The sequence below is a fragment of the Plecotus auritus genome (genome assembly GCF_963455305.1).
Source record: "Plecotus auritus genome assembly, chromosome: 8".
NCBI classification, from domain to species: domain Eukaryota; kingdom Metazoa; phylum Chordata; class Mammalia; order Chiroptera; family Vespertilionidae; genus Plecotus; species Plecotus auritus.
This window is the reverse complement of record NC_137782.1, coordinates 33879226-33887510: the sequence shown is the minus strand read 5'-3', so window position 1 is coordinate 33887510 and position 8285 is coordinate 33879226. Positions and strand designations below refer to the sequence as shown.

Sequence of the window (8285 nt, the reverse complement as noted above, 5' to 3'; positions counted from 1 at the left end):
GATTTTTTTTCTTAATCCTAGAAAAATGGAAGATATGAGATCAGTCCTTGAAACCCAGCTGTATAGGCCACCTCAGCCTATACATGAGATTCTGCTGAAACGCAAAACAACTATACATCAAAGAGCAGTCAATGAGGCAAGAACTATGGTTGTCCCCATTGGACAGATAAGGAGAGTAAAGCTGAGAGACCACATGTAACTAGCCCGAGGTCTTGTTGGCCATACTATTTAGTTCCTAAGGTGCAGCTAGAATTGGTAAATCTTCTAGGAGAGCATTGTCTGGTTGAATAAGGGGAGGAGTCACATCTTTCTGCCTCTAGCCAGGGCCGATGGATGATTCTCTCTCACATCGATGTTTCTCTCTCTCTCCCTTTCCCTTTCTCTTTCTCTAAAATCAATAAAAAAAAAAAAAAATGTTGCCCTGGCTGGTGTGGGTTAATTGGTTGTGTGTCATCTGGTACACCGTAGGGTTGCCGGTTCAATTTCTGGTCAGGGCACATGCCCCAGTTGCCAGCTTGATCCTGAGTGGGAGATGTGCAGGCAGCAGCCAGTCAATGATGTTTCTCTCTCTGTCTCCCTCTCCCTTTCTCTCTTCCAAAAATCAATAAAAATTATTTTTTTAAAGTTATTTAACATGTTCTCGGGTAAGAATTTTTAGAAAAAGGTATGCAGGTTTTTGGAGCCAGTCACCTGCCGTTTCTGAACAGGGGAGAGGAAGGTAACTGAGGGACTCCAAGCCAGATTTCAATGAGCAAGTGGGAAAAGAGCAAGAAAGGCCCTCAATGCCACTGTGAAAGATGCCACGTGCCACAACTCTATTTTATCAGACGGAAGATGTGGTGTGTGGGCACCTAGGGCTAAATTAAAGGAGTAAACCTGGGCTGCTAGGAACCATATAGACCTGCTCGAATTACAACTCCCTACTTATTGTGCCACTGGTCAGCGTTACTCAGGTGTAAAACGGGAATGCTACTGTTATTAGAGTTGCTGTGATAATTAAATGACCTGGTTTATGAAAAGAGTTGCCTGCCACCTGACACATAGTAAGTGCCCAATAAATGCAAGTTTTTGTGTTCATGTGCTGCTGTTTCAAGCCCCAGTAGTGGTGTCAGTGTCTTAGTGCTACCCAGGATGTAGGGGGTTGCAACCTGTGTGAGACTGTAGTTTGGCGGATGTTCCATTTCCTCACTAGCTACAACTAGGCCCTACCTACAAAGGGCATTCCATACATATGACTGCCTGAGTCCAATACTGCCAAATGCCCATTACAATAATCCTTTTTTTTTTCTTTTACAGTTTCTAAAGCCCCTGCATAAGTTATCTTCATTGTTAATCAAAATAGTCTTGTGAGATCAAAGGACAGGTGTGATTTCAATTTGCCAATGATGGGCCTGAAGCTTTGGAAGGGTAGAAACTTAGGTTTGGCCTGGTGGGTAGTCTGTGGCAGAGTCAGGACTGAGACCCAGTCCTCTGGACTGCAGAGAGCCACCCCTCTCTGACTCAGTCCGAAGTTTTAAAGTAAGCACTTATTTTAAAGTGGGTGCATGGGCAACATTGATGAAAAGAGGAACCTTGTAATTTTGAATTTTAAGTAATTGTCATAATTTCTAATTTACTTTCAATTTATGTTTAATGTACATGGACCCATGTATACATATATTTTAATGTGTTTTTTTTTTTCACTTTTATTTCACTCTAGAGGCCCAGTACATGAAAATTCATGCACTAGAGGGGGGGATCCCTCAGCCTAGCCTGCCCCCTCTCACAGTCTGGGAGCCCTCAAGGGCAGGAGGTGACCCAGTGATCAGGGGAAGGCGACACCCCATCATACCTCTGCTGCTGCCACTGCCGGCAGCACAAGCCTTGGCCGGCCCTGGTTACCTGAGCCTCGGGCGGCCCTGGGAGGCTGGGCAGCCACCATCTGAAGCTTGCCTGTGCCTCGGCCAGCCCTAGGCGGCTGGGGGGGCTGAAGGGACTAGGGGACTCCGGAGGCAGGCACATGGCGCAGCCAGGCCCACCTAGGGGCGGGCCCAGCCTTGCTGCACACCTGCCACCCCAGCGGGGCTGAGGGGACTGGGCGCCGCCATCTTGTGGCTGTAGGTGCTGCCATCTTTGAGGGCGTGACAGTCAATTAGCATATTTCCTCCTTATTGGCTGTGGGCGCTGCCATCTTTGCGACGGCATGAGGGTCAATTAGCATATTCCCTCTTTATTAGATAGGATAAGCATTTTCATGTAAGCTAATTTAAAGCAATTTAATGGGATTCACTGAGGGCCCGAGTTCTTTCCCTGTTCATAGGTTTGCCTCTAGGGAAACAGTTTAGCAGATTCCCTATAAACATGTATCTGTTAATCCATCCCCATTGATGGATTTTCACAGTCTGCTGTGAAAAGTCTACTGAGACAGCACACCAGGAGTTTGTGTGCAGGTCTGGCCTTGCAATGAACAGGCATGATCGATGCTCATGGGCTGTTTCTATGGCCAGACCTGTGTCTGCTGGCTGCTCTGCCTCTGACCATTCTATCCTGGCTGTCTTAGCTCAGAGGAGTAGGACAGGAATGTGTGTGAATGATTTCTGTAGCATATTTATTTAAAATGTATTTGTTGGCTACGGAGATGATCTTTGCTTAAGGATATAATGTCTTTCTACAAGTTACATAGTGAGAAAATTACATAATTGACATCTTCTAGTTTTCAATTAATTAAATCGGATCCCCTAGAGTTAGGCAGCTTAGCTGCCTGCTGAGCATATTGCATAATATTTCTATCAGTGCTTCTCAAACCAGCTTGCTTCCGAATGCCCTGGAGGGCTTTTCTAAGCACAGATGCTGGGCCCCACTCCAGAGTTTCTGCTTCAGGAGCCTGAGAATTTTCATCTCTGACGTATGCCAATGCTGCTGGTCTGGAGGCCACACCTAGGGGACTACTGATATAGACAAAGTTGTAGTGAAATCATGTACAAAGCTCACAAATTTGCATTAAATAACAATTGCTTCTTTTCAAATTTTCAAAATTCCCTCTTCTTCAATGGAGTACATATACATATTACACTGCAAAGAAAAAGTTTAAAAATAGAAGGGGTAGCCTTGGCTGGTTTTCCTCAGTGGTTAAAACATTGGCCCACAAACTGAAGGGTCCTGGGTTCGATTCCCAGTCAAGGGCACGTACCTGGGTTGCAGGCTTGATCCCTTGGCCCCGGTTGGGGTGTGTGCGGGAGGTAAACAATAGATGTGTCTCTCTCACATCTCTCTCTCTCTCTCTCTTCCCTGCGTCCCATCCAATCTCTCTAAAAAAAAAAAAAAAATCAATGGAAAAAATATCCTCCAGTGAGTATTTAAAAAAAAAAAAAATAGCCCACAGGCAATACTCAGTGGTTGAGTATTGACTATGAACCAGGAGGTCATGGTTTAATTCCCAGTCAGGGCACATGTCTGCGTTGCTGACTCGATCCCCAGTGTGGGGAGTGTAGGAGGCAGCCGATCAATGATTCTCTCCCATCATTGATATTTCTCTCTTCCTTTCCCTCTCCCTTCCTCTCTAAAATCAATAAAATTTTATTTAAAAAAAATAGAATGGGTGGCATTTTGAGAGAGCTTTTCAAAATTTTATGTAACAAGAATGCATGATTATTCCCATAGAAGACACCTTTCTAATGAAAGAAAAGGTAGCAATGAACTTAGAGGCCGTGTTCTGATTCCCTTGAGACCCTGCCGAACAGCCCACGGATCAGACAAGGTTGGAGAGAGGCTCTGGCATCCGATCAGGGCACTGTGACCCATCCCTTGTCCTTTCCTGACTAGCAGCAGTGTTTACAGCATGACATCAAGATGCAACGTAGATGAAAGGACAGCAATGAAAAGATACTGAATTTCAATTCTGAAAAGCATCTCTATCTTTGGGAATGTCAGAGGACATCTGGGATATGTCTTTTCTGATCCTTTCTCCTTCTTTGCAGGGGAGGAATAAAGAAATCTCCATTTTTATAAAATTAAAGAACAATGATATTGATCTTTTAGGTAAGGTTCAAGTGTGAGACACACAGTGTCTGATCTGAATCAATCGAAGTCAAGGGAGGAGAAAATTTCCTGGAAGCTCCTCAGAGGGCTTGTCTTGTCTTTGATTTAAATCTTTCCTTGAAGTCCTTCAAATCAAGGATTGGAGCTGATTTATTTGCTACTGATCTGCCCATCTATATATGTATAAAAGCCTAAGCAACCGGACGACCAGTCCACTGGTCGCTATGACGTGCACTGACCACCAAAGTACAGACACTCAGCACACAGGATTGGGCTCCCTCCTGTCTGGATCAGGCCTGTGAGGACCAGGCTCCCTCCCGTCTGGATTGGGCCTGCGGGGATTGGGCCAAAACTGGCTATCCGACATCCCCTGAGGGGTCCTAGATTGCAAAAGGGTGCAGGCCAGGCCAAGGGACCCCACCGGTGCACGAATCCATGCACTGGGCCTCTAGTTTATAATAAACATGGAACACATGAAATATGGGGGTGAAAGGAGATCTGGAACATACCTTATCTCTGCCACCTATTAGCTGTGTGACCTTAACTTAATCACATGTTCATTAACTTGGAAAACAATTATTAAAAGCTCCTTACCTGCCAGGTGCATGGCTTACAAAAAGGAATTAAATATTTTTCTTTTGTAAGATAGGGATCATGCTAACCTACCTCCCCAAGGCCGGGGACCACATGGCCAGAACCTCCGGGGATTCTGTCTCCTGACAACAGGAGAACCACTCCTGGGCACTCAGCTTATTCTGCGTGGTATCTGGTGATAGCTGCCTCCTTTACTCAGTGGGACCCTCCAGACTTTAGGTGTTTTGAGAGCCAGATGAGAAACAAAGTAGTGAAAGTGCCTGGAAACTGCTTCCTCAGCTCTAGGACATCAAACACATGAAGCCATTTAAAAGAACTTCATGCACCTGGAAGGTGCTACGGAGCGTGCTGAGTACCAAATACACATTTGCATATTTTATCGTCACCCTTGCTTTTGCAGTGAATCAGCCTGGCATTATTCCACAATTAGAGCCCTTTTTGCAGTCCCTATAAAGCCCCTAACATAGTACCTTACACTTAGTGGGAGTTCAGTTATTTATTAAATTGAACCAAGCACCCTCAAATTTAATGCTCTGAAGCAGTTATTGTCAAAAGGAACTTGTTTTAAAAGAAATATCTAATAATTTAATCTCCTGTGGCATATCCCCACTTCATATTTGAAACAAACAAAAAACATCTCTTGAATTAAGCATGGAATAAACATCTTCCATCTTATGCTGACTCCATCTTTGGAAGTAGTACATAGGGGAAAAATTATTTGGAGAGTACAATTAAGGAGAAAGATGTGAAAGGCTATATTCTTAAATTCCAAAAATCATATCTTCTTAGTAAATTCTTTTGTAAATAGTGGTCAAGTCAGCTAATTGGAGAATAGTTTTAATAAAGCCAGACCACAGGTTTCATCCTTACATAGTAAGTCCTCACTTAATATCATTGGTAGGTTCTTGGAAACTGGAACTTTAAGCAAAATTGCACATAAGGAAAAACCAATTTTACCATAGGCTAATTGATGTAAACAAGAGGTAAGTTCATAGGGCATATTTCTGGCCACCAAAACACCAAACTTCTAAATAGAAACCCAAGCCGAAAACGGTTTGGCTCAGTGGATAGAGCGTCAGCCTGCGGACTGAAGGGTCCCGGGTTCGATTCCGGTCAAGGGCATGTACCTTGGTTGCGGGCACATCCCAAGTGGGAGGTGTGCAGGAGGCAGCTGATCGATGTTTCTCTCTCATCGATGTTTCTAGCTTTCTATCCCTCTCCTTTCCTCTCTGTAAAATACCAATAAAATAAATAAATAAATAAATAAATAGAAACCCCAAACACTTCTAATATTAAACATGGAAATAACTGTGAGCTATCACACATTTAAGAAGAGTAATGCAAACAAGTAAGATAATGATTTTCCAACCTATTTATTCCAGTATAGTATGATGGTTGGCCAGAGCACAACCAGACAGCTCAGGCTGCAAGAGGGGACCCATCCTGGACAGGACACCATTCCATTGCAAGGCACACTCACACCCACACTCACATTGTAGACACACAAGTTCATTTAACTACATCACAGAGACATGGTGTGGGGAGGGGAAACATGCAAATTCCACGCAAACAATGGCCCCAGCCAGGAATCTTTTTTTTTTTTTTTTTTGCATAAGCATTACAATGAAAAAACATTGACCAGAACAATGTCATTCGAGGACCTGCTCTGTAGGGTACATGCACTATGCAGTGGCCACAGGTGCTTCTTCACCCCAGGTAGCTGTTGATCACTGAAGGGGCCAGGCCGAAACTCAAGCCTGCCGCTGCGCAGACCACCAAGAATGTCTGGGAGAAGGACCCAAGTTCCTTTTGCTGGCAGATTAGTAGCACTTTCTTTACCCTCTCATAAGTAGAAACTTATTCCTTTATTACATAAAGTGATTAGGAAATGAGGAGACTTCATATAGTCAATAGGTTAGCCAGCCTTGTGGGTAATACAGCAAGAGAGAGAGAGAGGACTTCTGTTGTGAGTCTACAGAAGCATGAAAGCCTGCCATAGCCTGCCCGGTTTTCATTAACAATGTATTTCCTGGTTTCTCAACTTCCCAAAACAAAAAAGTCACTGACAAAGCTAAATGGATAACTATTTTGAGTAAGGTTTCTCTACAGAGAAATCAGGGTGATGTAGGAGATCAAGAACATGTTTAACCTGAATCTAATCAAGTTTTGGCATCTCACTTCCAGATTACTGGAAATACAGGGGAGAGAGGAGCAAGCTAAACAGCATTTCAAGAAAACAGAGAATTCTTGAAAGTGGAAGATTGAAGGGGACAGCAGGTCACCTCAAGTCATTGTCAAGAATAAAAGTAGAGGAGTACTGTTTTAGATTAAAAGAAAACATTTTAAAACAATCAAATGTTAGGCATCACTTCAATAGTAGTTTGGTTTGAATAAACCAGCTGTCAAAGACAATTTTGGGAGAAGTAAGAACATTTTCTTCGTCAGCCTTGAATACTTTTCTCAGTATGGAAAATGCAAAAGGCAAGAAGCAGAAGTCCCCAAAGAAGTCAGGGGAGCGGCAAAAAGCTTCAAAATCCCAACTGGTACCAACTACAGAGAAACATGGGGCTGCTGGTGAACCAAGTCAACAAAGAACCTCAGAGATGGAGACCAAAGGGAAGAGATCTAAGAAAGATGACAAAGTTTCTTGTCTACAAAAGATGGCACCAAAAAAAAGGGTAAGAATTCACAAGAAGTTACCAATTCCTCCGCTGCCCCTTCACTTGCCACCAGTTAAACTGAATTAACCGAGACGTCGTGAGGGGTTGGTTCCAGCAATTAAAGCTGAGCACCAGCGGCCAGAAATGGGAAACATATGATAGGCTGCGTGCATATGCTTACACTAATCAAAAGAATATTCCTATCAAACCAGAGGAGGCAAAGATATTGACATTATCACAAAGGAGATTGAAGATGCAAAAGGGGGAAATGACTCTAGACAGTTTTGGTCTTACTGAACTGACTGCTCCCCTGGTGGGGGGGCCTGCTCCTGACGGGGGTGCTGCTGCTCTCCTGGAAGGAATGGACAATATTTTCCTGACAACTTCCACCCCGATGATGTGTTTGCCTCCTGGAGCAGAATTGCAGCCACTACTGGGAAGACGGGGGAGATGGAGACTGTGAGGTTGACACAGGAGGCCTCTGGTTACAAGTGGTGTGTAGTCCATGGACAAAATCTCCCTGCAGACACAGAGGGTCAGGTTCAGCTACAGTTTTATGCTGGGCAAGCCTGGGTTCCTGAGAAACCGGGCCAAGTGTGTGCACTCTTCTTGATACCTTCCCGCAACTTTCCACCCCCACACCTGGAGGATAACATGCTGTGCCCCAAATGCATTCATAGGAATAAGGTATGAGCGAGAAGCTTCCATTGCCAAGAAAAAGGGTACGGCTATGATTGTAATTAATATGGTAGAAAGGTGACTACAATCAACTCCACGGTGCCACTGACAGCAACTCCAGGCTGCTTGACACACTCCATACTCCCTGCTTACGGGGCCCAGACGGGAGGGGAGCAGATGTTACTCTCAGACTGTCAACAGTGCCTGCTGCTTCGTCTGCTGGGATATGGTTATGTTTTAAAATAGACATGCATTTCACAAACTATCACTCATTGCAGTGAAGGTGCAAAAGTCACACCATCCAACGATTGCCCATCTGAAACAGAAGTGACCCCA

At 44.2% G+C, this 8285-nt stretch overlaps 1 pseudogene across 1 annotated transcript; it reads left to right on the top strand.

Annotated features, from left to right (window-relative positions):
- Nucleotides 1–7076: 7076 nt before the first annotated feature.
- Nucleotides 7077–7964, top strand: LOC308255922 (developmental pluripotency-associated protein 4-like; annotated as a pseudogene). The gene is made up of 2 exons: nucleotides 7077–7289; nucleotides 7387–7964. The product of its transcript is annotated as a developmental pluripotency-associated protein 4-like (transcript).
- Nucleotides 7965–8285: the final 321 nt, after the last annotated feature.